We start from the raw sequence: 6,395 nt of genomic DNA, 5'->3' as shown, positions 1-6,395 counted from the left end.
GTGTGTGCCCCACAGTAAATTGAATTGGCCCGAGACCCTGTTAATATTCGAGTTACGAGCGCTATTATCCTTTGTTCGTGTGATTCAGCATGTTACGCGCTTACTCGCGTTTAAACGTGCATCGCATCACATGCATCCGTAAACTGTTTACGAACGGTCGGATGTGAGGCCGTCTTCTGACGTATTCTCTGGCCAGAGAGTCGCGCGCCATTTCCCTACAATGCGTAATCTACGAGAAATACGTTACCTTTATGCTCGTATTAAACCAGAGATTGAGGTTGAGATTGAGTTTGAAATTAATCAATCTGAAGAAAGAGAATTAATATAAAGTTTAGTAAACTTTAATTAGTCAAATTCAATTTCAATCTCAATCTCGAGTATTATACATGTGTCTTGCGCAACAGGCGCGTTTTGCCGCACGAAGCGTTATATTTTTTATCGGAAATTTAAAACCGTTTCTTTCTTATCGAAAATGTCAGACAGTATTTGAGTAATATGCAATTAATTTTTACAGAACGAAAAAGCACACAGCATACTTATATTTTGAGGCAAAAGGTACAATGAAAAATAATGAACTATAACAAAAATCTTACTCAAGGAAAAGCTATATAAGATTTTAAAAATGGAACCGATCCTCGCCCTCTAAAGATTAAGAAAGAATTTTAACAAATTCCAAATTCTGTGATATGTGTGACAAATAAATAATAAAATCTTCCTCCCATTTACGTATTCTCATTCCTTTCCGAACAGATCTTGTCTCAATGGAATCTTAGCTTAATGCTTACTCGCAGAGAGAGATATTCAATGTTCAAACCTCGAGAGTTCCGTGGAGATCCCTCTGTGCATCGTTGAGCTAATTAATCCCGCATAAAGCAGTTCACGGCGAATTAATTCTAATGACTGGAGAAACTGAGATTATAGCAACTAAAAAATTTTGTTCTTCCTTTCGGAAGGAATTAGAGCACAGGAAATTAATTTGATCGGACTGTTAAGCGTATTCGCGTACACGCGAATATTTGGCATACGCCGATAATACCGTAATGTCATAAACAATACGCGCAATCGTTGGATCCTGTTGAACTTGACTCACTAATCACATGAGCTAAATGCAATTCGCTTCTGAAATCCCCTTTATGCAATCACGACAAACGCATGAGGGATATTTTTCTCGATAGGCTATGGAATCCAGCAATATCCATGTTTCAATAATTAAAATATATTCTCCAATATAAAATACAACATGTATGTTCTCTACATATTGAGAAATCCACCCGATATCAATATGAATATTTATTATGTGATACAGACCCAGTTTACAAGAGCAAAAATTTTTATTGTATAATTTTAGTATATATTTTTTACATACTTATACGAGTATTTATTATAGAATCGGTTTACAAGAAAAATTTTAATTTTATATTTTTGACATACTTTTATACATATACATATATTATATGAAAACGAATTGCAAGAAAACTCTATGTTCTGAATCTGACTGGCTTTCCCTTTGATTTTACGATCAATCAATCTAATCCCTATTAACATGAATTTTATACAAGTTAATTTTATACAAGTATAGTGACCTGAAAATATCCTCTTATCGGTCTTTTGATGAAATAATGAATTATAAGACAGGAAAAAGCGTTTGATCAATCTGTTTTTAATACTATTTCCAACGTTAGTTAGCTAACAAAACTGCGTTAGCCGAAAGCCAGAAAATAAGTGAGATTCAATTCGACAGCAGCACGATGCTTTCTATAAACACATGCTTTGAGCGAATATCATAAAAATTCGATAGCTGGAATGACATCGTGTTTTTGCGCTATTTTTCCATGATAATGCCTCTCATTTTGGTATATTCTCTTCGTTTTTCGCTCTATACGAATACTCTAGAAATCGAAAGTAAAGTTTTATTAAGTGCTTTCAATCGCCCGACATTTCTTCATTGCCATTATTTCGAGAACCCGAATTTTTACTTTATTCTATTCAAGTTTTATTCCTACAAAAACGGGAATATTTCTAATAGATAAAACTAGACGAATCAAACGAGTGCGAACAACGAGCACCAATAAACAATTTACTTCCACGAATGCGTACAAGAAAAGAACGATTTTAATAATGTATTTAAAAATTTAGCTAGACGCAAATCTGAAAATAATTTCGTTGGACTATTGAAATAATTAAGAAGACACTCAAACAAAAATTGCTAGAATGTTAACTTTTTGTAGCCTTATCATCGTGCTTGAGCATCCAATATAATTATTTTAAAAAGGTTCAATTAATCCTAGCTATACACACTTTTTTTCTATCCTTGATATACACATTCGGGTTCCTTGGATCCACATTTGTTACCGCATTTTAACTTCCGTAAAAATGGACATATTTTAATTAATTTTTTTTAATCGATGATGAATTGATTAAGAAACAAGTCTATAAAAAGTGTAAAAGTTGATAGAATTAAGGAGATACCTTCGAGATTTATAGATTCAAATAAAAAGAAAAATTTAGAAACACAAAAAAAATCTCGATTTATCAAATTGCACTGAGGTTTCTGGAACCTCAGTGTGTATAATAGCTAAAGTTAACATAATTATTTTCAGATGTTTGCGTATTTAGTAAATTTTTTAACTCAGCAAAACTATTCTTTCTGTAAACGAACATTACTAGATTGCCTACAATCGCCAATTGGCAAAGTCAAAACTTCTGAATTATATAGTCCAGCAGAAAAATTTCAAACAGCAATATCTGTGAATAGTTTTGGTCGATCGCAACGGGATGCTTTCAATGCAAACAGCATCATGGATTCACATTTGTTCGCGCTCGTTCACTTGATCTGGACCCGGTTAAAAGCGCAAAACGACGATTAATTTTATTTCGTATAATAAATATGGAAAATTCACGCTTTGTTTATCTTATGTGTATCAAATGATAATTGATTATTGGAACGAATTTGATTTCTATCGATTAGCAAAGATATTTTTAGTCAATTTTAGTGGTATGAAATAATTGAATAATTTTTACATAAATAAAAATTGCTCGACTAAAAGATTTCTCTACAATAACAAATGCATTTTGCCTCCTATTCATCATGATTAATATTTAACTGTTGACCTATTATCTTTATAATTATCGTGAGATGATTGACCAGACAGCATGTATGTCCAAAATCAGAATAGTTGACAATTACACAAAAAGAAAGATCTTGCTAAAAAATCTAAAATTTTGCTGCATATGAATCCGAAAATAATTTTATTAGACCATTGAAATAATTTTATTGGAAATTAGAACAGGTTGTTGGTATATCAAAATTTTTTTGCATTATTATTTTTTAATTTCTAGTATAATTATTTTGATGATCAACTATTATATTAAAATTATTATCACATATCCAATAAAATTTTAAGTTCTTTTCCAAACAGAACATAAAGTTATCGCTACATCAAGATGGCATGAAAATAATTATTAAAAATCACATTTCAATTAATCAGAATTTATTTTCACATTATTTTGAAATTATCGTTCTATTTGAGTTCAGTAAAATTATTCTTTCTACGTAGACAATATCGTAACGAATAGACGCTATCAAAACAATGTCATTATTTTACAGAAAAATGTTTTAATTGAGCAATTCATTTATGTGATGTGAAATTTATTTAATTATTCGGTATCACACTAAAATTGACTAAAATATCTTCCAATAATCCATCTTATTCAAACAAAATCTTGATAGTGTTAGATATGTATTAACAATTATTAATAAATTCTTTATTAATTCAGTTCAATAAATTTTTTATTATATTTATATATACGAAGATTAGCTAGAAATTTCCAAACTTGTGAAACAACGCACGAAAACATGTTTTAACAAAGCGTAACTACGCAATGTTTGTAAACTTCTAATAAAATCCACATTCGTTTATTTAACCATCGTGTTTCTGATTTGTAAGTACATGTTTAATGTGTTTGCTAAGTTCTCTGTTATTACAATTAAAGTAATTGATTTCCGCAAGCAATTTAAATGCTTATGAAGCTCTATGATTGATTTCTACGAGCAATTTGAATGCTTATGAAGCTCTGTACGCAACTCAAGCAATCTCTTAAATCATTTAAAATGATAAACCGCAGTCCGGAATAAAGCTTTAGGATAAACTCAAGTGATGGAAATATTTTTAAAAATAGTTAATTGATGCATGATCGTCCCCGTTAAAGACGATCATTCACATAAATTAAAAATCGACGCAAATGTTGAAAATTCCATGAAATCATTCGTTCCAATTGTTGTTTGAGTGCTCATGAAACTGTTAAGAAGAAAAATTTAATATTCGGCGGATAAAGAACGTTTTATCACGATCATGCGCCCACACATATCGTTTTTCTGTTGAAAATTAGAGTGCAAGTCAAATGTAAGAGGAGAGACAGAAGCTTAAACAAAGATTCTAAAAAGGCAAAAATTGAGAGATAACGAAACGTAAAAAAAAATCGTAAATACTTTTTTTCGTTTTGTTGTCTCAATTTTCGATTTCTAAAAGCTTTTGTCACTTTCTCCTTGCATTTGATTTTTATTTTCGCCAGGGTGTACATGTGTCGTTGCTAATTTGAGACTTTTTGGTCAGACACGAGACTACAAGTCCATTCACCTGCCGTTAATGCACTAACAATTTTTTTTTTATTTCCTAGACTGAAATCGATATTAAAAGTTCACTATTTCGAATCGACTGATGTAATTAACCCTATTAACCTTGTCTTTAAAAAAATAATTTTTTACTATTTTTTTTTGCGAAAAAAGGACTTGTAATTGGAAAATCTACCAATATTTATACTATCGATACGTATAGCTCCTCTGCAGGCAGAAGTACTATATTTTATCGTTCAATACTACTGTATATACACTTCCATCTTCAGTTCTGCATAGATCTCAAATCCTAATTTAATTTTAAACATGAACGTTACAAATTTGCAACATTTACTTTAAAGAAAATATGCTAATGCAGCTACGTAAAAGTCGCAAAAAAACAGAAATGTATCAAAATAAAAAGAAATGACAGCGGTGCATAGAATAAAATAGAATGTACTTTGAAGGTGGCATGTAATAAAACTGAATAGCTCTTAGAGTCGAAAAATTTTTAAAAGTTCGGAGATTTTTTAATAGGTTTTATATTATTTATCAAATTGAAATTTTTGATTATCATATAAACTATTTCGTGTGTGTGCGTGCGTGCGTGCGTGCGTGCGTGCGTGCGTGCGTGCGTGCGTGCGTGCGTGTGTGTGTGTGTGTGTGTGTGTGTGTGTGTGTGTGTGTGTGTATTTCATATTTGTAAATAAGCATTCTGAATCATAAACAATTTCTTAATATATTTATATCTTCTAATTTTATATTATATTTGTATGATATATTTATATTAACTTTTATTCTATTTTGATACAAGATACATCACTCCACAAAAAATTAGAAACACTTTCGAATATGTTCAAAATTGAACAATATTCTCTCTCTCTCAGATTACCATTAACTAGGTAAAGAATCATCACAAACAAAAAATCAAAAAATTTTAAAGCTTGAAGTTTCTACTTTCGAAATCAGTAATTGATATTTCGATCTGACTAATTTTTTGGAAATTATACGGATACAAACGGATATCCATCAAATCTGTAAATTTTGTAATTTACAACGTTTCATGATGTATATTATAGAAATCGCATACAAATGGGGTTTACAGCAGTCAAAAGAGTAAATCTTTATTTTTAATTTGCTTTTTTATTGAGCCATACGATTTTTTTTCATCGAGTTATTGAATGTTGAAGCAAAAACGATCGCTTCAATGTTGAATAACTTGATAAAAAAAGTTATATAATGTTCAATAAAAAAGCAAATTAAAGATAAACCTAAAGATTCACTCTTTAAAAAATTTTAAACCACATTTTTACATGATTTTTACTTCGCGCCATACACCTTTGTAAAATTTGTACAATATTTTCAGATTTAACGGATATCCATTTGTGTCTGTATAGCTCTGTAAAAAATCAGTCAAATTGAAATATCAATTATCGGTTTCGAAAGTAAAGATTTCAAGCTTTAAAATGCTTTTTGAAAAATCACGTCAAGACCATTTTCGACGAAGTTATTCTATCTTGAAGTTATATATAAAGGATCATTTAGAAATAGTGTTAAAAAGGCCAAACTCAAAGTTTACGTATCTCTGCGAAAAATGATTACGAAGTGATGTTAGAAAAAGCGTTTTAAAGCTTAAAATCATAATAACTTCCGAATGCTTCGAACTATGTTTCTACGTAAAAATTTCATTACAACAAATCTTTATTTTTAACTTTTTTATTCAACATTGAAACAAAAGTGATCGTTTTTGCTTCAACGTTCAATAACTTGGTGAAAAAAATTG

This window comes from Trachymyrmex septentrionalis, unplaced genomic scaffold, assembly GCF_001594115.1.
Source record: "Trachymyrmex septentrionalis isolate Tsep2-gDNA-1 unplaced genomic scaffold, Tsep1.0 scaffold52, whole genome shotgun sequence".
NCBI classification, from domain to species: domain Eukaryota; kingdom Metazoa; phylum Arthropoda; class Insecta; order Hymenoptera; family Formicidae; genus Trachymyrmex; species Trachymyrmex septentrionalis.
The sequence above is the reverse complement of the archived record's forward strand: the minus strand, read 5'-3'. Positions refer to the sequence as shown.